Source organism: Adiantum capillus-veneris, chromosome 18 (genome assembly GCF_014529385.1).
Source record: "Adiantum capillus-veneris isolate H3 chromosome 18, ASM1452938v2, whole genome shotgun sequence".
Taxonomy (NCBI): domain Eukaryota; kingdom Viridiplantae; phylum Streptophyta; class Polypodiopsida; order Polypodiales; family Pteridaceae; genus Adiantum; species Adiantum capillus-veneris.
In genome coordinates, this window is record NC_140948.1 from 130,164,118 (window position 1) to 130,190,514 (window position 26,397).

The 26,397-nt window shown below is 40.8% G+C and overlaps 1 pseudogene; it reads right to left on the minus strand.

Annotated features, from left to right (window-relative positions):
• Positions 1-13,350: 13,350 nt before the first annotated feature.
• LOC147436406 (uncharacterized) overlaps positions 13,351-26,397 on the minus strand; it is a 44,566-nt pseudogene continuing 31,519 nt past the window's right edge.

The window sequence follows — 26,397 nt, forward strand, 5'->3', positions numbered from 1 at the left end:
CTCTATGCATCTTGGCCTTGCCCAAGTTGGGCATATCCCACAATCATTGCATTCCAAGATACGACGGGGATACGACATCCCGGATAGGAAGCTCCTCAAACACTTTTTGTTCTTTATGAAGTGCACCACATTTTCCATACATGTTGACCAAGGCAGTGCCAAGTACGACGTTTTCTTTCAACAATACCTAACTAACAATACCATTTTAAATTATTTTGCCCATATCAGCATCTTGTGTTATATCACATGCCTTCAAGGTGCAAGTGTATGATTTTGTATTTGGAGAGATGCACCCTCTCTTCATCTTCTCTAAAAACATCCTAGAGATTCTTGACCCTCACCCTGGCCATCAAGAGAGGGGATATATATATATATATATATATATATATATATATATATATATATATATATATATATATATATATATATAGAGAGAGAGAGAGAGAGAGAACGAGATTAGAGAAGGGGGAGAGAGAATATAGAGAGAAGGGGGAGAGAGACACCTAAACTTTGCATCCACCGAAAACAGCCCAAAGCTTCTTGGCCCGGGTATATTCTGCAATCAGAGGATTCCAAGAGACGCCATCATGGACAGGAAGCTTTGGGTTGTTTTCGGTGGATGCAAAGTCAAGGTGCCTCTCTCCCCCTTCTCTCTATATCTCTCTCTCCCCCTTCTCTATCCGTTCACATTGAGGAGCCTGGAGTGGAAGACAGCCGGCGACCATGGAGATTGTCACAGCATGTAGGAGAAAACTCCATCTTTATCTACCCACCCCTTAAATACTTCTTTTGGTTCATCCATTGAGCCCATCAAGGTGGCTTGTAGTGCTTGCACTTCCATCTTGATTACACCTTTCTCTTATATATATATATATATATATATATATATAGAGAGAGAGAGAGAGAGGGGGGGGGGGGGGGGGGGGGGGGGGGGAGGAGAGAGAGAGAGAGAGAGAGAGAGAGAGAGAGAGAGAGAGAGAGAGAGAGAAGGAAAAAAGCTCGCTCAAAAATCTCCCTCCATTCCCATCCCCCTTGCCCCTCAAGTTTCTCCCAAATCTTCCACATGCACGTGTCTTTTTTTGGACTTGAAACATTTGATGCTTTACTTCCCATCTTTTTCTCTTCTTTTGAATCAATGATGTGTATGTATGCAAATGACTTTGATAGTTGTCTTTGTCCATAGCTGCATCAAACATTATCAAGGACTTTCAAGAATCTTGACATTATTTATCAAATCACCTTTTGCGTGATCTATCTTTGTTGATACCATATACATGCTTTATGGCAAAGCATTCTTTGACACAAGAACAAATAACTTTCTTGAAAGATTCCCATTTAGTTTCCAAGGCGTGTCATAATGAAGCTTTGTCATCCATAACTTTTTCTCAGCCATTTCAATATTTATTGGTGCCCATTTGAAATCCATACAAAAAAGTGACAACTTTTCTTCCCTTTGGCTTTGCTTCTCCATATGCAAGGTCAATACATAAGGTTCTATGGTTTGATTCCGGGGTCCATTGGCCAAGCATAAAGCTCTTTATCCGATACATGATGACTTTGGAGAGTAGCATATAGTCAATCACACTATCCCCATTATGTTTTCTACATTAAAATTCATCGATTCCACTCCAGAAAGATACAGCATTGGCAATGAGCATATTTGTGCTATTGCACATGTGTAAAAGTAACTTTCCATAGTGATCCGGCTCTTTCTAACTTATTTTCAAATTTGGACAAGTTTCTCTCAAGTTTCCCCAGTCTCCCAAGTTATGACCCAATTTGGTCCGACTTTGCCATATTTGGTTTTGGTGGGCAATTTTGATCTTTGATGGTGGTCATTGTGTTTGGGATTTTGCCCTCCCAATGATTTTGGATTGAAGTGTTGGATGGCCAAGTTGTCTGGGTGCATAATGGAGAGAAAATTGAGTGATTGGGTTGAAGAGAATGGCAAGCGTGCAAAAGGACAAGCGGGTTTTTATCGACGCCATAGCACCATTGATCATCTTGTCACTCTTCGTGTTCTCACATAGGAAAGTCAGTTGAAAGGCAAGCAATTGCTTTGGGGTTGTATTGTTGCTTTGTAGACTTTAAGAAAGACTTTGATATGATTCCATGTATCAATTTGTGAGTTGGATGGAAGAACTCCAAGTGCCAAGTGATTTTATGGGGATTAAACAAGGATGTCCGTTGTCACCAATTCTCTTTGGTCTATGCATTAATCAATTGGGACAAATGGTACTTGACTTTATGCAAGAAGAAGGCAATGAACATGTCACTATTTGCAATGCGGTAATCATGCTTTTGTTGTATGCGGATGATATAGTGCTTCTAGCACACACTTTAGAGGATGCACAAAAGATTATAGTTGTCCTTGAGAAGTTTTGCTTGCATTGTGGGCTGATTGTGAATGGATCCAAAACAAAGGTTATGCTTGTGAAAACCAACCATACGGAGAAGCCATGCATTGTGTGAAACAATAAGACACTTGAAGTTGTTAAGAGCTTTAAGTACCTTGGCCTTGAAGTTTCGGCTAGTCACAAGTGGCATGAATGTGCTATGCGTTGTTTGGAAGCTAGAAAGAGAGTGTACTATGTGTTAGGTTTAATGGCCACGTGGTCAACCGCCCATCACTAACTGCTACTAACCCTAAGTGTACAGCTATACACTTGTGTAAGCCACTAACACTAAGTACAATGTGTATTGTGCCTTAGTGCATAAGATAAAGAAGAAAGAAAGTGCGCACATAGTGTGTGTCGGCTCTCCCCCTTCAACCTGTGTGTGGCTATGGTAGTGTGTCTGTGAGTGTGCGTGTGTATTCCTCTTCCTCTTTTATTGTGCTCACGGAGAGTGGCCTCATACACACACATAGAGTGGGAGTTTGACGACATTGTCTTCTTCGACTATAGGTACAGATACAAATACAGGTACATGTACATAGAGCGGCTTGGTTAGCTTTCTCTGTGCTTCTTGGCCTGGATTTCGACTTCGGCGACCGCATCGGCATCGACTCACAGGCTGAAGTTTTCAGTGCTTGCGATATTCTAGTTCCAATGAGAGCAATTTTTATGCGTACATGCATATGTTGACACTTTTGACAGTGTTTGAGCTCTTTTGAGAGCAATTTGACTCCCCGCAGGAATATTTCTTTGCATGCACATGCTTTTGGCGCATGTTTGAGCATCGTGACAGACTTGTACGCCTTTGTGGATACTATCATTTTACGCTTTTGTGGAGCCATCTTTTGGCTAGTATGGTAGTCCCGACCATTTCTAAGACTTGGTCTGGATGATAGCCATTTTTGAGACTTGGCTATACGTTTTGCTGCATGACCTACGTTGTTGAGGGTCGATAGCGTAAGGTTTTCACTGAGCTGGGGTATTCTCAAATGTGGAGATACATTTGGTGATACAGGTAGTTGGAGCATCCCTTACGAGGCCTCGCCATGGGACATGTATAGAGTGGTATATGTGCTTTTGACATCGAGTTGGCGGTCTATGATCAGTTTGATAGTTTATGTGCCTCAATTGATCTGTATACAGTGTGCTTCTGAGAGTCATTGCCCTCTTCTATTCTTTGTGAGTGACATACTTGGTCATTATGTCTCGTATTTTGGTTGACATAGTCCCGAGTACAAAGGAGAATCTGCCAAAATTTTCCCAGAATCTTTTGGTAGTTTTGTCACCATGTCTACTAGCAAAGACCATGACATTTATGACATAAATAAGTTTGATGCAAATTATTTTCAGCTTTGGAAGAGCCAAATGCATGATGTGCTTGTCCAAAAGAAGCAAAAGTTTCCTATTGCCTATGCGGCTAGAACTAAAGATATGCACATGACTCAGTTTTAGTGGGAGGAGCTTGATGAGCTATGCAGGTTTATGATTAGACTGCACGTTGGTGAGTCAGTGTACTTTTCAGTGTTAGAATACGAGACTGCTCATGCTTTATGGCAAAAATTATGCGACACTTACAAAAAGAATACGGCTAGCAATAAGGTTTTCCTGATGCAAAAACTTTTCAACCTTTGTATGAAGGAGTTAGCTAGAGTTGCCAGCCATATCAATGATTTTGATTCTCTTTTTGCCCAGATTCGTACACAGCGCATGACCATTGCTGATGAGATGAAAGAAATCTTTTTGCTTTGATCGTTGCAACCCTCTTGGGATATCTTTTGCACAGCTGTTAGTAACTCTGCTCCTAATGGTACGCTAAAGTACGATGATATTACTAGTGTACTTTTGTCAGAGGAGATGCGTCATGACTAGCTCGCATCATGGCAAAGCTCATTATGTGCAAAGGGATGATAAGCAACGTAAGGGCTGTTCTTTGCAACGTGAGTCCAAGAAAGAGGGCATTAGAGATGCATCAAAGGGTAGATCAAAGTCTCGTGGTCGCCACAATGTTCAATGTCATTATTGTGATAAGTTTGGTCACACAAAAAAGGATTGTTATGCTTAGAAGTGTAACAAAGAGACATGCAAAGGTAAAGGCAAAGATCATGATGATAAAGAGGAGAAACCAAAGAGTTCGGTGAAGATTGAATAATCGAACATAGTTCAAGATGATAGTGTGCACAAGACATTAAAATGTTGACTGAGAATAATGATGTCTTTTATGATGCACAGGAAACTCTATCTTTGCAGAGTTCTATGCCAGTTAAACTCCTTGTTAGTGGTGAAGTATCCCATACATGGATTCTTGATTCAGGTGCTTTGTTGCATGTCACGCCTCTTAGGCATTGGTTTACTACATACGAGGAAACCATTGGCTATGTTACACTCGGTGACATTTACTCTTGTGACATTGTTGGCGTAGGTGATATTGCCATGGTTATGGAAAATGCGGTGAATTTTATCATCCATAATGTGCGTCATGTTCCAACCTTGATACACGATCTGATTTCGGTTGGACGTCTTGATGACTTGGGTTACAAAGTCACTTTTCATCAGTAGTCTTGGCATATTGCGAATGGTCATCTTATTATAGCCCATGGTTCTAAAGTTGGTTCACTTTATCCTCTTTATGTATATGATAAAAACAATGTTCTTTCTATAATTCGAGCTGCTAATTGTTGCTTTGGGGCATAACCGTTAGGACATATGGCAAAGAAGGGAATGGAGACACTCTCTCATTTGGGCTACTTACCGTCCTTGTCATTTTCTGATTTTCCCTTTTGTGAGCACTTTCAATATGGAAAGCAAACACGGACACATTGTACACATTCTTTTGACAAAGAAAGAAAACCCTTAGAGCTTGTGCACAGTGATTTATGTGGGCCTATGCCTTCTAAATCCTATGGTGGTGCGTCCTATTATGCTACATTCATTGACGATGCAACACGGCATGTCTGGGTCTATGCCATGAAGTCTAAAGATGAGACCTTTTCTTACTTCAAGAAGTCTTATCTAGTGTTGAAACTCAATCTGAACATAAGTTGAAATCTTTGCGCTCAGACAATGGTGGAGAATATGTCTCCAAAGAGTTTACAGACTTCTGTTCAAGTAGGGGAATTAAGCGTGAGTTTACAACTCCTTATACCCCTGCACAAAAGGGTGTTGCGAAACAAATGAATAGGACCAACCAAGAGCGGATTATGTCTATGCTATTACAGGCTAATTTACCGCAATCATTTTTGGCTGAGGCATTATACACAGCCGTATACTTGATCGATTGATCACCACATGCTTCATTACAGTTTCGTGTACCTTTGGAGTTATGGTGAGGACATAAATTGTCTTATGAAAAACTCCACACATTTGGCTGTGAAGCTTATGCACATGTACCCAAGGAGTTGCATGCTAAGCTAGATCCTAAGTCCAGGAAATGCATCTTCATTGGCTATGGTGTAAATGGTCAATTTGGCTATCGTTTATGGGATCTAGAAAGTCGATCAGTGATCCATAGCATTGATGTTGTCTTTAATGAGACTAAGATGCATAGACAGCCAATGAAAGAGGTTGAATTCCAAAAAGTGACATTTTTTGATGTATCACCTCCTGTCTAGACAGCTTCCGAGCCACTTACTACATAGGCTAGTACTAGTTCTGATGAACCACGGAGATCTCAAAGAGTCTCACATCCACTAGAACGTTTTGTTCCAGGCGTGGATTTTGTTTTGCTGACAGATATTGGTGAGCCTCTTATTACAAAGAGGCTGTGCTAGGCAATGATGAGGTTCATTGATGGGAACAAGCTATGAAGAGGGAGTTGTCCAGTATTGCAAAGAAAAAAACATGGGAACTTGTTCCATTGCCAAAAGGTAGGAAAGCATTGCCTTGTAAATGGGTTTACAAGAAGAAGATTGACAATTACAAAGCTCGTTTAGTGGCCAAAGGTTTCAAGCAAGAATATGGTGTCAATTTCCAGGAAATCTTTTCTCCAGTGGTCAAGATGACCACACTGAGAATGTTGCTTGCTTTGGTTGCCACTAAAGTATGTGCCTACGATCCTTAAAAAAGGGGTTCATTACACAAATCGCAAAAGATGTGCCCTTTGATCGAAGATGTAAAGGAAAGGGTTTCCAGTTGTCGTTGCATGTGGTAGGGAGCTAATGACAAGTGGTGGGTAGAGCAAGGCTGTAGGTGCTGAGTGCAAGCAGGGAGCATTGCCTACGTCTATAAGTATCGACAAAGGGCCTTGAGGGGAAGCCACATCGCCATGCAATTGGACAAGGGGGTAAAGCTCGGAGGAGATTTTTATATATATTGAAGGGGATTTGTTGTTGATGTCAAGATCAACTGGTCAGGAGATGGACAAAAGTGGATGTGAGTGCCATAATTCAAATATGTACAATGATTGGTATTTTTGCTCGCTCCATGCCATGCTGAGAGAAGAGGGAGTGAACAAATTTGTAGAGATATATGTAATATAAATGGAGAAGAGCCAATATGCCATCAGTGAGGGTATGTGTCGACTATTTTTTTTCTTAAAATAAAAAATAAATAAAACTTCAAAAGATCCCCCTTTGTGTTCAAAGGGAAAAGTGAATATGCTTGCAAGAATGTGGCACACAACACACAACGTTGCACTCAACATCAGGGAAGATGAAGGAGGGCATGTGCGCGACACTAGTGAAGGTCGGGATAGTACCTGCATGAGACAACAAGGCAAACATGCAACACAAGTACAAAAGAGTTGGGGAACTGGCATGTGTGTATATATTTTTTATATTAAATATGTTGAAGAGGGGACAATGAACCCACTATGGTGGCATGGTTAACACAAAGTAAATATGTTGAGGAGGGGACAATTATGGTGGCATGGCTAAGACAAAGTGCTCATATATCTTATCGCAACACTTGAGTTCAATTCTTACTGTTGAACTTCTTTTTCAGTGTGGCTGTGCTACATGGAGTTCATTGCATTAAAGAATTTGCCTAATATAAAATGAAGATGAGCCAGTGAGGGTATATTGGTGTTTAAAATTTATCCTGCAATTCTTTTGAGTTCGCAAGATAAGAAAATTATGGACGGTATAAGTTATGAACCTTTTGAGGATTTCTTGAGAAACGGTCATACATATAGATAGAAATTGTTTTCGCAACATCATTGGTGCTCCAATGGATGGGTAGTAATGTATCTTAGGTTGATCCCAAACGCTTGTAGAGACTTTATCAAATGTCAAAACCTCACAAGATTGAAAAATTGAGAAGTTAGTAGATGTCTATATCAATAAAAACTTGTTATAACATGATTTTTAAAAGATCATGAGATCTGCTCATATGCTTGTGCCCCCAAAAATCCAAAATTTCATTATCATGATACAATGCAACCATACTCCATGCAATATGCCAAATCTGCCTGAGATCTTATCAAGGCATACATACAGTGAGGGCAACTCCTTGAAAGTGGCACAGATGCATGCATCATCTCATTGTACAAAATTTTTATATTGGGCTAATATGTTGCAATCTTGAATGTCATGAACAAGTTTCCTTTACTTATTTGCTAAAATCAAGCGAGAAACTACATCCATTGCAGACTATGTTCACAAGTAGCATCATACAATCATGCGCACGTGGTAACTCTATCCCATAGTTGACTTTGGCTACTCAAAATAGAATGTGCATACATCATGAGCACAAGCGATCCAATTGGTTCAATTATCTTCAATTTAAACCCTTTAATGCAATAAATATGCATCCCCCAATTATTATATTTCATGAATCTATGCAAGTAGCAGAAAGATCTCTTGAGATGACTCCATAAAAAATCATTGAGCTGGTATCAGTCAACCATCTTGGCCATAATGCTTGTCAAGATAGGGGCGAGAGGCTAGGGGTTAGTCTGAACCGAGCTTGGGGATTGCCTATATAAGGGACAAAGGCTTGTAGGTGAGATAGGTTCTATACACTTTGGTCTCACAGTCGTATCAAAGCTAAGTTGAGTAAAGCAGGTCATGGACCTATTTTTGGAGAAGTTTGCATGTGAAGGAGCTCTCTCTCTCTCTCTCTCTCTCTCTCTCATTGCGTGTGCAAGACCAAGGGAAGAAGGTTTCAACTCTATGGCATCTACAAAATGCAAGGACGACGCACACGGACATGGCCACTCAGAAGGGGGAAGGAAGCCTCATCACTATTTGACACCCTCAGTTTTAAGAGGGGATCAATGGTTGTAAAGTGGCATCACGAGCGCACGCAATGGCAACCGTCGGGTCAATTTGTAAACTTGGTGTGAACTATGCGGCGTGGACTCGATGTAAACTAGTTTTTTTGTGAATTTAGTGTGAACTAGCATTGACCAAAAAGTGGATCTCCTGGCACGCTACTTTTTTGACATTTATTAAGGGGCCCATGGAGAATTCACTCTCTTCTTCCCCTCCTTCTCACTCTCCCATTCAAATTCATTTTGGAGAGGTTGTGAGAGCCATTCCTTGTGAGCTCCAACATGGAGACTATAGGTACGTTCATTTTTTGGAGTTTTTGAACTTATTGTAAACCTAGAGGAGAGTGGTCTTCTCGTAAACTTGATGTGAACTAAGTGTAAACTTGGTGTAAACCAATTTTTTCCTGGCTTTGTTGTGAACTTAGTGTGAACCACATTATCTACGGATTTCTTGTGAACATAATGTGAACTTAAATTGATCTATTGCATTCCTAGGTTTTTTTGTGATCACTAGGTGAAATTGGTGTAAACATAGTGTAAACTTAATCATAGTCTTAGCCATTAAATCTCTGGCTTTTGAGTGAACTTTGATTGTAAACTTGGTGTGAACATTGAAATGGATGGTCTTTTGGTAAACTATGGGTAAACTAAAAGGACTTTCATAATGGTGGTTTCTATGGATTATGTAGGTTTTAGGGAGTTAATGGGTATTGAAGAAGAAGATGACAAGCAATTCATATCCTCAAATGGCAGTTCATATGAATATTCTATTGATTACAACACCATGGACATGGATTATGCCTCCCCAAGTAATGAGGACAATAGTGATCTCCCAAACACAATCCCACCAAGTCAAGATCATGGGGCTTTTGAGCAACCAAGTAGCCCATAAATTTTCTTTCAGATTGATCCGTACAATTATGTCTCAAGGACATTCTATTCATTCGATGAGACCACTCACACTCTTATGAAGGATGCACTACAAACTGGTGAAACAATGACTTTGGAGAGGTTGAAGGCAGGTGATAGTAGTGGCATCCTTGATTTGTCAAGGTGGAGGAAGATGAAAGCTAGCCTCTCCTTGGTGAGGGTTGAAGATGGTTCATTCAACCTTTGCTTCGGTTCCCCACCCTCATTAAATATTCCACATATAGGAGAGTGGAAGCACATTGTCCAAGAATGCCATATGCGTGAAGAGGACAATACACATCATGACAATGTGGAGACTCTTCAAATCATAAAGAAGACCTGGTCTGTGGATATTCAAAGGCATGGCATACCTTTAGCTTATGTGAAGGATCTTCTCAATATATATGCATGTATTATTGGGAGACATCAAAACCTTGATAATAATAGGCCAAGACAATTTAGGACTATGGATAAATCTCTTGTTACTGTAACCCTAAATGAGATTATGATTGAACATAAGGTGAGACTTGTAATGGTTCGTTCAAAAAGGAGTCACAATAGAAGAAAGACATTCATTGAGTATGCTTGCCATAGAGGTGGAGAGCCACGAAAAGCGGAACACAAAAGAGGTTGAGAAGGTCCAAGAGATGTGGTTGCATTTGCAGTAGTAGTTTGTTTTGACCATGAGACAGAAAGTGCCATTATCTCACATATCTCTCATCCGTGATGATCTATACTATTTTCCCGTTCATCCAACTGTAATTGAATGTTGCATGGAAGACACATGGAAGACTTGTTTGACGTGGGAATCTCACGACATGTTGCTAGGATGTCTTTATCAAAGGAACAATTGCATCATGTGTGATGCTCTCCCGTTGATCGTGTTACCCACAAATTCTTCATGATACCAAGGGAGGTTGCCATGATCTCATACCAAATTTGTAGTCAAGGTAATATCTAATCTTTTTCTTTTGATTAGTAATGTAACTCTTTTACCAATAGTAATAGTAACCATGTTTTCCATTTGGAGTTTAGGCAAGATCTCAAACGATGATTGGACAGCCATGTGGGGTGAAGTCCGCTTATTGAAAAAATGCGGAAAGGTACATATTTTGGCTATTACTTAAGGTCTATGTAGAACCAAGAGCTTATCGATATTAACATTCCACTTTCAATACAGATTTACTTTTGTCAACCCTACAATCCTGCAAGTGACCCTAGGGATAGACCATTTATTGTCATTATTCAAGATGAGTGGATGCTAAGTATAGTCATGCAATTTTTGAAGAACATTTCTTGGGCAATTGATAGCATGTTCAAAACAAACGTGTTTGGTCTTTCTTTATATGTTGCGGTCTTGCCAAATCAAAATGGAATTGGTATACCAATCTGGATTATGTTGTGCACGGATGATCAAGCTCATACCAAGAGAACGTTGCACTTGAAATCACCCTCCAAACCATGTTTTCAAGAATGGGCAGTGTTCGTCCAACAACACTTGTGATTGATAAATCACAGATGGAGCTTGAGGCCTTTGACAAAGTAGTGAAAGCAGATTCCTCTTGTTGGCAGTACAATAGTTTTGGCGAATGTCATATTATAATATGTTGGTTTCATGCCAAGAAGGCATGGGTGGAGAATCTTCTTCCAAAGGTACATATTGTGCATGGAAATGAGTGTTTTTGACAAAGCCGTAATCATGAGAGATAATTTAAAAGCATTCATTGATCTTTGCAGGTTCCTAAAGAGCTACGGGACCATCTTTACACTTCAATGAACTCTCTAATGTATTGTGCCTCTGAGGTAGAGCTTGAGCACATTAAGCAAGGCCTTTTGAAAAACTATGGTAACTTTGTAAATGTACAAAGGTATGTCACAAATGGATGGTGTCTCCATGATTGCTCCTGGCGTAGTCAGTGGCCCAAATTTGGTCATCTTTTCAATTATGGAAATGTTGACACAACAAACTTAGTTGAGAGATTATGGCAGTACATCAAGTACACCTTGTTGAATGCACAAATCAATAGATCTATTTTGAAGCTTCTCCATGTCATTGTGGGTGATTCAAAAACTAGCACACGGATGGGTGGAACTCTATTGGAATTTTACAAGCAAAAACAAGAGATAGGTAAGCTTCCAATTGCATCTTTGGGAACTAAAAGTTTGTTTTTGGTGACCCCATTTTTTTATACATGGCAGTGGAGTCGGGACGCTTTAGCATTACGGGCTCTTCAAAGCATCATACCACTGGATTACGAGAAGGAGAGAAGATATTGCTACGGTACGAGCATGATCCATCTACCTTATGCATTTCAAATGAGTTGACATTGTTATTCAAGATACAAAGTGCAAGTGATAACAATCACTAGTACTACTTAAGCTTGCAATGCAATTATTGTGACTGTCCGGATCTTTCAAGCAATTGCAAGCACCTCTATGCAATTCGTTTTATCATTCAAAAGCACTTCCATCATTTGGTGCCAATTCTTCCATTGTTGGACAAGGATGGTGCTGATGATAGCAATAGAGGCATTCAAGACATTGGATTCCAAGGGATGGAAAATCCCTTGGAGCACTTTGAGGGTGCTATGGACAATAGTCAGCCAGTGAACGAGTTCAACATGGCACAAGGTGAAGTCAAAGTATGCATCAATGAGGTCAGGATGATGCTCCACAGTATTGAAGGAAAGCTAGAGGAGAGTGATTCTTCTCAACTTGCACATTTCAAACATCAACTTACCACTTGAACTTCTTGCAAGTGGTACCCAACCCAAAAAAATGGGTTACAAGAAATTCAAGCTCATGTAATCCTAAACCGGCTTGGGCATGGAAGGAAAGCAAACATTGCGGCACCTAGTGAACAAGAGGCACAAGCAACATTTACTACGCCACACAAACCATCACATCAGACTGGAGTATTGAGCAGACGACATCAACGTGGCAGGCATCGCGCTAGGTTCGAGAAAACCTCAAGAGTTTGGTGTCCACACTGCCACACAAAAACTTTTATGGCTGAAAACAAAGTTACATTCTCTTGCTCTAATTGAAATGCCCTCTTGCCTATTTCCTCAAGGCAAGCTCCTCAAGAAGATGAGCAGATTCTACTTGGAAAGTATGTGAGAATGTGTGATATACCAACCAATTTTGTTGGTAAAAGTGTAGCTTGTACCTACAAGGACTCATTAGAGGAGGAGCGTCGCTTCACTCTAGCTCAAGATCAAGGTGATTTGTTGCAAAAATGTTCGCAGTGGAGGCTAGTGCTTTACAAATGAATAGAAGAATATTGAACCATGTACTGTGGAGATCGATGTGTTTCCATCTATGAGTCATTGGTGTTACCCCTTTAACATTAGTCACTCTTTTGGTCATTGCAAGAAAAAGTTTAATCTAAGTTCACTCAAAGTTTACATATGGTTCACACCTAGTTCGTGCTGAGTTCACACCAAGTTCACAACAACAATTTGAAACATCAAGTTCACTCCAAGTTTACTCTTACTTCATGCCTAGTTTACATTGAGTTCACAGACCATTCACAAACACAAAGCACACATAGTAATCTTATACGGTTACCATGCTATGCTCTCTATTCTTACTTTAACTTCAGTTCGAGTTTACTTTCATTTACATGCTATTAGAACTCATCTCATTGACCCTTGCAAGAAAAACTAAAAGGGAGTAGGAGTTATAATTCACACCGCGAACTCAATTTTCACAAGAGAACATTGGATTTATAAAATGAGGTGCATTACAACTACTTGTTCCAATGAGTTACATAATTACACTCCAAAAGAATGTTTCAAACCAAGGGATCTACACACAAATAATGGCTCCCTAGGTCTATGAAAGGAGGTGACCACACAAAGGAAATTTGTTGAAGCTTTGATCCAAGATGCAACACTTTTTTGAACGAGATCTTTTGTAGATGATCTCGTTAGTCCAAGAGGCAAGACACTCCTTTGTGGATTCGATCTCCATGTGCTTGAACCAAGATTTGGTGATCTACATATCAAAGTGAGAAATAAATAGGATGCGATAAATGCCATAAGACTAAGCCCAATATGCAATAAGTTCAAATACCCAACTACTTGAGTGTTTTCCATATGCACCCTCAATGAGTTTCTTCATATACAACATCACATAAAACCCACAATCACGAGCATTGGGTTGCAAAGGAACCTGCACAAGCATGAACAAGCAAACTTGTTGCATAAAAATTATTTCAAAATGATTGAATTCATGGAATACCCGTACCTATGGATGTTCGATGGTGTTGAGGAAAGACCTGGGGCTTTCCATGAATGCTTTCAAGGACTCTTCAGAGCAATTGGCTGACATGAATCGTAGAGCCCTTATGCAGATCATAATGGTTCTCATAATAAGTTCATAAAAAGAAGATTGAGTGTATACAATCACAAACCTATTAGTATACCTATGCACTTGAGGTAGGTAAGAATTGGGGCATGCTTTCTTCAAAGAGTTGAAGTACATGAGACCGTGCGACTCCCAAGGGATCCTGTTAATCCGTTTGATTGAATTGTTATACAACACAAAGAGTACCCAGTGGTCCCTACATGAGAATAAAATAGTTAGTGTGAACATCCACAAACATGTCTAGATCCACATATATAACCGCACATACTTGTTCACTAAGGGCAAGAAGACAAAAAGATATTGACTGGCATCGATGGAACCAAAGTAGTTTAGGGCCTTTGTCTTGTCCTCATGTAGTCTTGAGTCAAGGAATTCAAACCATAAGCTGTCACAATGTGTAACATTTAATGGCCTAGTAACTTGTGTGTAGCGGAAAATAGCATGAACATAGTGAGCATTTCATTAGAATAGATGCCTAATGAGAATAACAAGAGTGCTTGGGTGGAGAGAGAAACAAAAAGCATAACACCTAGTTAGGTAGCATGAACAATACTTCAAAAGAGAGAGAAATTAAGCAATTGACAACAATTGAGGACCGGTTTTGCATGGAGCCGGTCCCCCCTCCAAAAGGCATTGTATTATGGTTTCTCCCATCAAGAGAGACATTTTACAATACAATTCTTTGTGTTCCTTCAAGACTAGCTAGTGCTATGAAGGTGGAAACTTCAAGCACTAAGCACAACACTTCTTAAACACAACATCAATTCCCTCACGGTCTCAGACCCAAAACCTCACACACCTTCGAAGATGGTGAGAGCTAGTGGGGTATGAGAGCAGATTGAGAGGAAGAAGGAGTATTCTTACGAGAAAGATATACATCTCCTCACATAATCACTCATATTAGCATAGCTTAGCTTAGTAATTAGCATGGTAGAGGAGATGAGCATGCATTGAAGCTTGGCTCTTGGTTGGATTTGCATCACAAAGCCAAGAGTTGTTGGTGTAGGCCTCCCTTCTCACAAGCTTGGAGTAGGCGGTAAGCTTTCCATTATGGCTTGAGAAGGAGAGAGAGAGAGTCTTCTTGCTTCACACATTGATTGTGTGAGTGTGCAAGTGAATAATGCCTTGAGAAAACCAGCCCCCTCTTCTCTTGCTTGACCCCCCTTGCTAATTGCTCATGCTACAGCCCTATTGGACCTCCCTAGGCCTAGCCAATGGAAATTAAGCAGCATAAGTGATAGCCTTTTGACATGTGTCCCCCTTTCCCCTTTTGTGAGAGCTTTAGGTAATTGATAAATGCAACTAAACTCTCATTGGACCCTTTTGCCTCCTAGCCAATAGGAATCAAGCAAGACATTGGGCTGCCGAATGCTCATTGGACCCCTTGGGAGACTGTCCAATAGTCTTCTAGATAGCTTAGTTCTTATTGGTTCTTTTATTAAGTGTTTTAAAATTGATTAAACTAGATTTACTCTAGCCTAATTCTCATTGGTCCACCTCCAAGGTCATCCAATAAGATTTGAGTACACCTTGTGGGCATCTAGGCTAGGGAGCTGACATGTGTCCCTCATTCCCTTTGTGTAAAGGGAGCTTGTGTGTGTGTGTGTGTGTGTGTGTGTGTGTAAGAGTTTCTCTCTCATCTCCTACAACTAGGGCTCGCCCCCTCACATGTAGGGATGCATGAAGACTTTTGGGAGACACACAAAGCATCTAATTTCCCTAATGTTTGACCTTTGGACACAACCTTTGAATTTTGGAACCTTGGCATTTTGGAAGTCATAATGGGTTGAACCTTAGGGTCTTTTTAGCCCATTGTTGCACATTTCTCTTTTGCAGATGGCCCCTTTGGATCCCTATTTTCCCTCCTTTGGATCCCTATTGTGGCTGGTCTGTCAGCTTAACCAATATTCTAGCTTTTTCTCCCCTGTCACTTCCCCATATTAAATGATCAGTTTAACATGAGAAAATCATTTAGGAGAATTAGATATTAGTTTTTATGACATTACCTCTCTCTTGAAATCATAGTCGTCCTCGACTATGGTGTAGAGAAGATAAAGCATATCATTAGTCCTTTTTGTAGCGGGTAGAGGATCCCAATGTTACCCTACGACATCGTTCCAGAATGGATGACTAGTCAAGTTGGCGCTTGAGAGCTTAAGCTGCCGCAAGCATGTCTGCACATTAGTCCTATCAATCTTCCATAGTAGAGTGACAAACTCTACTTCGTGTTTGGGAGACGTCGTCTCCACAAACTTGATCTAAGTATGCATACCACTTCATTTTTGTGCACAATAAAGAAAAAGAGAGTCTTATAAGACAAAAAAAGACTTTGTTCATTTTTAACATTTGTACATTGGCTTACTCTAGGGAAGCATTGTAAGCATTGACAAGGTTTAGGTTATCCTTTAATTGTATGCCTTGCATCCATCTAGCATCTTCAAAAGGATAATTCTTAAACTTAATAAGATATCGTCGGATAGTCTTACCGCCTCTTAGTACCTTGTCTTCATGTCAAAGAATGGACTCGGGCTGCAGCACCTCTTCTTGGTCCTCTCCGGTGGGTCTTCAATAGTAGGTTCTTGAGGTGGCTCTCCTTTGTAAGGCTTTAATAGGCTCACATGAAAAGCATTGTGTATGAGCCAATGGTTGGGCAACTTGAGTTGATAGGCCATCTCATTGATTCGCCTAAGAATCTGGAAGGGACCATAGTACCTTTTTGCTAACTTAGCACAGTACTTTAGGGATTCTTGCCTGTCGCGTGTGCCTTAATCGAGCCTTGGGAAATTTTAATAAGACTCAATCATTTTCTTTAAAGGCTTGGGCTCTTCTGTGCTTGTCAGCAGCAGCCTTTTGCCTTTGCTGTGAGATAGAGATAGCATCCTTAATCTTTTGAAAAGATTCTTGTAGGTCTCGGCTATACTCATCTGCAGCGAAGATCTTCCCGTGTACCTGAAGTAGCAAGGGACTTTTTGATCTTCCCTCTATAACCTCAAAAGGTGATTTTCCCGTGGAAGTATGTACAGTGTTATTGTAGGCATACTCCATTAAGGGTAAGTACTTCTCCGATTGGGATCTTTGATCTACTTCCGTTACATAGGCTTTTAGTAGATCGAGAATTGTTAAGTTAGCTATTTCACTTTGGCCATCCGTTTGCGGGTGATAGGCCAAAGAGAAATTTAGCCTTGTTCCTAAATTCTCAAAGAGACCCTTCCAGAAATTACTGGTCATTCTAGGATCTCTATTTGACACTATGGACATTGGCAAGCCATGGTACTTGAAGATTTGTGAAATGAAGAGGGTTGCCATTTGATGGGCTTTGATAGTCTTTTTGACAGGTATAAAATGAGTTTGTTTACTGAACCTGTCTACTATCGTCCATATTCCCGTATTCCCATGGATAGACTTAGGCAATCCAAAGATAAAATCCATGGATATGCTCTTCCATGGTGAATTAGGGATTGGCAAAGGTTGAAGCAATCCAGGTTGCTTCCCTCTATCAAACTTCGTCTTTTGGCATACCACACATTTAGAAACATACTCTTGTATGTTTGCTTTCATGGTAGGCCAATAGAAATATGTTTCTATTTCCTTTAGGGTAGACTGAATCCCTCTATGCCCTGCATAAGGAGGAGCATGAGATTCATACATTACTTTCTCAAGGAGCAAGTTAGTAACGCAAAGTCTATTGCCATAGAGAAAATAACCATCTTGTGAAGTAAATGGTTCCTCTTTCTTCCCTAGTGCAAGGGCTGAAATCACATCTCTAAAATCGGGATCAGTAGCATACGCATCTATCATAGAAGATAGATCATTGTGAGTTGCTATGGAAATCGCATTCACTCTCGATCGTCTTGAGAGTGCATTGGCTACTTGATTTGCCAGCAATGTGAGCAATATAAATATGAAATTGCGAAAGAAAGTTTTCCCACCTCATTTGTTTGTCATAGAGCTTGGTGTGCGTCATGAAGTACTTAAGACTTTGGTGATCAGTTTGCAGAATGAAAGGAGTCCCCAATAAATAGTGCGTCCATGAGTCTAAGGCATGTAGAACTGCGAGGAGTTCCTTTTCATATATGCCTAGAGCTTGCTCAACAGGGTCGAGCCTTTGACTTTCATAGCCTATGGCGTGCCCTTCTTGGAGCAAAACAGCTCCACGGCAATCACCACAAGCATCACATTGGACCTTAATGGCTTTGAGAGATCTGGTAGTGTAAGCACAGGTTGAGAGATAAGCTTTTCTTTAAGCTTTTCGAAAGCATTGTTCTCCTTGGCAGACCATGTGTACTTAACGTTTTTCTTTGTTAGGTCATGTAATGGTCCTGCTATTAGTGAAACTTTTCTATGAAGCGTCTATAGTATGCACACATACCTATAAAGCTTCTTGGCTAATGAAGATACCTTGGTTTAGTCCATCCTTTTATTACCTCTAATTTTGATGGATCCATTTGGATGCCATCTTGAGAGATAATGTGACCTAAATACTGAATCTCTTGTAAGAAAAATTCACTTTTCTTTCGATTAACATAAAGTTTATTCTCTCTTAGAACTTGAAATATTACCTGGAGGTGTTTCTTGTGTTCGTCTAATGAATTAGAGTAGATGATGACATCATCAAAGAACACTCCAGTAAAGGTTCGGTGAGGCTTGAATAGCTTCTCCATCAAGCGGTTGAATGTGGTTGGTGCATTGGTCAAGCCAAAGGCATGACAATGTATTCGTAAAGACCAAACGTAGTGCGAAATGTGGTCTTTACAATGTCTTGATCAACTATCCTTATCTGATGATAGCTACTTTTTAGGTCAATCCTACTGAAGTAGGTGGACCCTTGTATCTTATCAAATAGTTCTTCTACCCGTAGAACGGGAAACCTATTCTTGATAGTGATCCTACTTAGTGCTCTATAGTCAACACACATACGATATGTGTTATCTTTCTTTTGCACTAGTAGCACAGGAGAACAAAATGGAGATGAGCTAGGCCTAACCATGCCCTTCCCAACTAACTCATGCACTTGCCGCATAATCTCCTCTTGTTGAGCTTGAGAAACTCTATAAGGAGGTTTGTTAGGCGGTGAACTTCCTGGAAGAAGTTCAATTGCATGGTCATCATTGCTTCGTTTAGGAGGTAGCTCACAAGGGATGTCATCAATAAAGACATCTTGAAACCCCTTGAGAAAATTGGATAACTCTAGTTCCTTTTGATTGTGTATATTTTCTTTTGCTAAAACATTAGGTTCATTTTGAGAGTCTTTGACAAAAATCATGTACACGAAAATAGAGCTCTTTATTGACTTATTGAAAGCTTGTGTATGTACAATGGGTATGGTGTTACCCATTTCCTTAGCAGCTATATACATATCTTTTTCCCTGAACTTAAAGGAGATTCTCCTTTCAGGGAATTTAACATTGGCAGCCATGCGATCAAACCACGGTGCCCCTAGGATTACATCCTCATGCTTGAGAGGAGAGATAAAGAAGTCCTCTTTGTCCACATTGCTTTGGACATGGAGCCTCAATTTCCCAATTAAGGGAGTGACTGAAGCTTCTTGCCCCTTGAAAGCACCCTCAGCGGCGGGTAGGACATCTCCCATCTCGTAGGCTTGTATGCCTAGCTTGGTGGCGAACTTTATGGTATAAAATTGTGAGTAGAACCAGGGTCAAAGAGATTAAAAGCATCATGTTCTCTTACCTTTCCCCAAGCATGGCATAGAGGAGATCCTTTGTGTTGAATTTCCTCCTCTTGGATTTCGACCAAGGTAGCTCTAGGAGGTTCATGGTGGGTGTTCTTTTGGGGACAAGCACGATACGCATGCCCTTGCTCGTCACACTTGTTGAAACAACGGTTATCCTCGTGTTAGCAGCGGCTAACATAGGCTATGCCAATTATGCACCAAGCTGTGGATGTGCTATAGTGCACAATATTTCCTTTTCATTATATAGGGCCTTGAGCTCATGTAGGAGTTCCAAAGTTGTATGAGTTTAGGCTAGAGAGCTCAACTTTATCCCATAGCTGAAGGGTTTGAGGCCCAAAGCTATAAAAGAGCCCTATGCTTAATGAGAAGTCATTCTTGGGTGAGTTCTCCTCTTTGTAGAGTGGATGGTCATGAGGCTCATGGGCTTTTCATGCCCATGTAGCTCTTGATTTCCAATAATCAATTACACTTTCTTTCTTATTAGTCTTCTTTGTTTGATTATGTGGAGTGAGATTGTATTAGTGTGATGGAAGATATCCTAATCCTCTTTTTTGAGTTAATCTATTATATCCACACCATTGGACATGGTGTGTAAGGGCTATGCCTTCCTTCTCTTCATCTCTCTCTACAAGGTGTGCGGTTAGTGTGTGTGCATACGTAGTCTCATTGAGGGGTTGTGCCGGAATGGACACACTAATGTGGAGTAAGTATGTTAATTGCATGCTTGTGTAGTTGTGTGATTAAGAGTTGTGAATAGAGTAATTGATGTGAGAGGTTAATTTCAACCACATGATTGTGTGCAAGTAATTAGTAAGTAGGAATGTGTGGTTGATTAGAGGAAGCCCTTCCCATGGCTTGTAACATTTAATGGCCTAGAAACTTATGTGTAGCGGAAATTAGCATGAACATAGTGGGCATTTCATTAGAATAGATTCCTAATGAGAATTACAAGAGTGCTTGGGTGGAGAGAGCAACAAAAAGCATAACACCTAGTTAGATAGCATCAACAATACTTCAAAAGAGAGAGAAATTAAGCTATTGACAACAGTTGAGGACCGGATTTGCATGGAGCCGGTCCCCCCTCCAAAAGGCTTTGTATTATGGTTTCTCCCATCAAGAGAGACATTGTACAATACAATTCTTTGTGTTCCTTCAAGACTAGCTAGTGCAATGAAGATGAAAGCTTCATGCACTAAGAAAAACACTTAGCAAACACAACTTTAATTATCCCCGTTCTCAGACCCAAGACCTCACACACCTTCAAAGATGGTGAGAGCTAGTAGGGTATGAGAGTAGATTGAGAGGAAGAAGGAGTATCTTACGAGAAAGATGTACATCTCCTCACATAATCACTCATATTAACATAGCTTTAGCTTAATAATTAGCTTGGTAGAGGAGATGAGCATGCATTGAAGCTTGGCTCTTGGTTGGATTTGCATCCACATGCCAAGAGTGTGTTGATGTAGGCTTCTATCTCACAAGCTTGGAGTAGGTGATGAGCTCTCCATTAAAGCTTGGGAAGAGATAGTCTTCTCTTTCTTCACACATGAGATTGTGTGAGTGTGTGTGTGATAATGCCTTGCAAAAATCAGCCCCCTCTCTCTCTTGGGCGAGCCCTCTTGCTAATTGCTCTTGCAGGCTCCCCATTGGACCTTTCCAAGTCAAGCCAATGGCTATTAAGCAGCATAAGTGTTAGCCTTCTGACATGTGTCCCCCTTTCCCCTTTTGTGAGAGATTTAGGTAATTTAATAATTAAACTAAACTCTCATTGGACCACTTTGCCTCCTAGCCAATAGGAATCAGGCAAGCCATTGGGCTCCTGAATGCTCATTGGACCCCTTGGGAGACTGTCCAATAGTCTTCTAGGAGACTTAATTCTCATTGGTTCTTTTATTAAGTGTTTTTAAATTAATTAAACTAGATTTACTCTAGCATAATTCTCATTGTCCACCTCCAAGGCCATCCAATAGGAATTGGTCACACCTTGTGGGCATCTGGGCTAGGGAGCTGACATGTGTCCCTAATTCCCTTTGTGTAAAGGGAGCCTGTGTGTGTGTGTGTGACTTTCTCTCTCATCCCCTAGAATCCCATGTAGGGATATGCAAAGACTTTTTAGTTACACACAAAGCATCAAATTTCCCCTAGGGTTGACCTTTGGACACAACCTTTGAATTTTGGAACCTTAGCATTTTGGAAGTCTTAATGGGCTGAACCTTAGGGTCTTTTTAGCCCATTGTTGCACATGGCTCTTTTGCAGATGGTCCCCCGTTTGGATCCCTATTTTCCCTCCTTTGGATCCCTACTGTGGCCGGTCTGCTAGCTTAACCAATATTCTAGCTTTTTCTCCCCTGGCACTTCCCCAAATTAAATGATCAGTTTAATATGAGAAAATCATTTAGGAGAATTAGATATTGATTATTATGACATTACCTCTCTCTTGAAATCATAGTCGTCCTCGACTATGGTGTAGAGAAGATAAAGCATATTCATGAGTCCTTTTCTTAGCGGGTAGAGGATCCCTATGTTACCCTACCACATCATTCCACAATGGATGACTAGTCCATTTGGCGCTTGAGAGCCTGAGGCTACCGCAAGCATGTCTGCAAATTAGTCCTATTAGTCTTCCATAGTAGAGTGACAAGCTCTACTTGGTGTTTGGGAGACGTCGTCTCCGCAAACTTGATCTAAGCATGCATACTACTTCATTTTTGTGCACAATAAAGAAAAAGAGAGTCTTATAAGACAAAAAAAACTTTGTTCATTTTTAACATTTTGTACATTTTCTTACTCTTGGGAAGCATTGTAAGCATTGACAAGGTTTAGGTTATCCTTTAATTGTATGCCTTGCATCCATCTAGCATCTTCAAAAGGATAATTCTTAAACTTAATAAGATATCGTTGGATAATCTTACTGCCTCTTAATACCTTGTCTTCATGTCGGAGAATGGACTCGGGCTGCAGCACCTCCTCTTGGTCCTCGATCTTCGGTGGGTCTTCAATAGTTGGTTCTTGAGGTGGCTCTCCTTTGTAAGGCTTTAATAGGCTCACATGGAAAGCATTGTGTATGAGCCAATGATTGGGAAACTTGAGTTGATAGGCCATCTCATTGATTGGCCTAAGAATCTGGAAGGGACCATAGTACCTTTTTGCTAATTTAGCATAGTACTTTTGGTGGCCCGTAGGATTCTTGCCCGTCGTGTGCCTTAATCGAGCCTTGGGAAACTTTAACAAGACCCAATCATTTTCTTTAAAGGCTTGGGCTCTTCTGTGCTTGTCAAAAGCAGCCTTTTGGCTTTGCTGTGAGATAGAGATAGCATCCTTAATCTTTTGAAAAGATTCTTGTAGGTCTCGGCTATACTCATCTGCAGCGAAGATCTTCCCATGTACCTTAAGTAGCAAGGGACTTTTTGATCTTCCCTCAATTACCTCAAAAGGTGCTTTTCCGTGGAAGTATGTACAGTGTTATTGTAAGCATACTCCACTAAGGGTAAGTACTTCTCCCATTGGGATCTTTGATCTACTTCTGTTACATAGGCTTTTAGTAGATCGAGAATGGTTAGGTTAGCTATTTCACTTTGGCCATCCGTTTGTGGATGATAGATCGAAGAGGCCCTTCCATAAATTCTCAAAGAGACCCTTCCATAAATTACTCGTCATTCAAGGATCTCTATCCAACACTATGGACATTGGCAAGACATGGTACTTGGAAACCGCATTCACTCTCGGCCGTCTTGAGAGTGCATCAGCTACTTGATTATGCTTGCCATCAATGTGAGCAATATGAAAATGAAATTGCGAAAGGAAATTTGCCCACCTCATTTGTTTGTCGGAGAGCTTGGTCTGCGTCATGAAGTACTTAAGACTTTGGTGATCCGTTCGCAGAATGAAAGGAGTCCCCAATAAATAGTGCTTCCATGAGTCTAAGGCATGTAGAACTGCAAGGAGTTCCTTTTCATATATGCCTAGAGCTTGCTCAATAGGGTCGAGCCTTCGACTCTCATAGCCTATGGCGTGCCCTTCTTGGAGCAAAACAACTCCAAGGCAATCACCACAAGCATCACATTGGACCGCAAATGGTTTTGAGAGATCCGGTAGTGTAAGCATAGGTTGTGAGATAAGCTTTTCTTTAAGCTTTTCGAAAGCATTGTTCTCCTTAGCAGACCATGTATACCTAATTTCATAATAATCAATAACGAATTCTCCTAAATGATTTTCTCATATTAAACTGATCATTTAATGTGGGGAAGTGCCAGGGGAGAAAAAGCTAGAATATTGGTTAAGCTAGCAGACTGGCCACAATAGGGATTCAAAGGAGGGAAAATAGGGATCCAAAGGGGGGGCCATCTGCAAAAGAGCCATGTGCAACAATGGGCTAAAAAGACCCAAAGGTTCAGCCCATTAAGACTTCCAAAATGCTAAGGTTCCAAAATTCAAAGGTTGTGTCCAAGGGTCAACCCTAGGGGAAATTGGATGCTTTGTGTGTACCAAAAAAAGTCTTTGCAATCCCTACATGGGAGGGGCCGAGCCCTTCTTCTAGGGGATGAGAGAGAAAGTCACACACACACACACACACACACACACACACACACACACACACACACACACACACACACACACACACACACACACACACACACACACATAGGCTCCCTTTACACAAAGGGAATTAGGGACACATGTCAGCTCCCTAGCCCAGATGCCCACAAGGTGTGCCCAATTCCTATTGGATTGCCTTGGAGGTGGACCAATGAAATTTAAACTAGAGTAAATCTAGTTTAATTAATTTAAAAAACACTTAATAAAAGAACCAATGAGAATTAAGTCTCCTAGATGACTATTGGGCAGTCTCCCAAGGGGTCCAATGAGCCTTCAGGAGCCCAATGGCTTGCTTGATTCCTATTGGCCAGGAGGCAAAGGGGTCCAATGAGAGTTTAATTGAATTATTAATTAACCTAAAGCTCTCACAAAAGAGGAAATGGGGACACATGTCAAAAGGCTATCACTTATGCAGCTTAATGGTGATAGGTTAGCCCTGGGGAGGTCCAATGGGATGAGAGCAAGAGCATTTAGCAAGACGGCTCGCCCAAGAGAGAGAGGGGGCTGATTTTTGCAAGGCATTATCACACACATACTCACACAAGCTCATGTGTGAAGAAAGAGAAGACTATCTCTTCCCAAGCTTTAATGGAGAACTCATCACCTACTCCAAGCTTGTGAGATAGAAGCCGACATCAACACTCTCTTGGCATGTGGATGCAAATCCAACCAAGAGCCAAGCTTCAATGCATGCTCATCTCCTCTACCAAGCTAATTACTAAGCTAAGCTATGCTAATATGAGTGATTATGTGAGGAGATGTACATCTTTCTCGTAAGATACTCCTTCTTCCTCTCAATCTATTCTCATACCTGCTAGCTCTCACCATCTTCGAAGGTGTGTGAGGTCTTGGGTATGAGAACGGGGATAATTCAAGTTGTGTTTGCTAAGTGTTTTTCTTAGTGCATGAAGCTTTTATCTTCATTGCACTAGCTAGTCTTGAAGGAACACAAAGAATTGTATTGTACAATGTCTCTCTTGATGGGAGAAACCATAATACAAAGCCTTTTGGAGGGGGGACCGGCTCCATGCAAATCCGGTCCTCAACTGTTGTCATTAGCTTAATTTCTCTCTCTTTTGAAAGTATTGTCGATGCTATCTAACTAGGTGTTATGCTTTTTGTTGCTCTCTCTACCCAAGCACTCTTGTAATTCTCATTAGGAATCTACTCTAATGAAATGCCCACTATGTTCATACTCATTTCCGCTACACACAAGTTATTAGGCCATTCAATGTTACATTGGTATCAGAGCACAAGGTTTCTCTTTTCTTGCTCAAGAAGGGAGGTCCTCAAGCTAGCTACAAATTGTTGGTATTATTAATTGCCTGTGAGTAAGTAGAATAGGGATTTTTCAGCCTTGCAGTGCGCCTGCCTTTGTGCAGTTAATGGGGCATCACCATCGAGAGCTATGGTCTTAATAGTGGAGTCCTACGGGGCTTGCCTACAGCTTAACCACTATTGAGCTATTAGAAGCTTGACAGGAGCCAGTGCTGTTTTGGTGTCGAAAGACCCTCCTTCTATTCCTTGCAATTAATGGTATTCGAGCCGCGTGTACAGTAGCTTGAGTGCTTTGTCTAAAGGGGTAAAGAGGAGTAGCAACTAGGGCTTGAAGTGCCAAAATACACCTAAAAAGTTTACACCTAAAAGTTGTTAGAATGGCTGACAATAGTAAAGAGAGTGAAATTAATGTTGATAACTTTGATTTTGCTCATGAGCAAGCTACTAATGATGCTTCAATGCTTGTTAACTATCTTATTTCTAGGCTTCAACAAGCCATGGGCAATCCATCTCTCCAAAGCGAAGTGCAACGGCAGCTTTGTGCTCACGGGATTCTCCAAGCTCATCACCATGACGAGAGAACAGCTAGGAAGCCTCCTTGTGAGACTACCAAAAGAGGTCTCTCTCCGATTCGGGAAGAAGAAGAGAATCCATATGAAGGGCTCAAGAATTTACTTCTTGATGACGCATCTCCTTCCCAAAGGAGAACTCAAGAGCCTCCACCGAAGGAATGAGAAAGAAGCGAGTCTCCCGCCACCTCGACGGAGATGGCTCCATGAAGACGGCGGGCTAAACGCTCTCCATCACCACCAAAGCGGAGAAGACCATCACACTCTTCTCCACGCCATAATTCAAAAAGGGATGATAAAAAGCAAGAGAAGAAAAAGGCGAGAGAGAGGACACCCTCTTCTCCATCTTCTTCATCCTTTTCCTCTTATGAAAGTGAC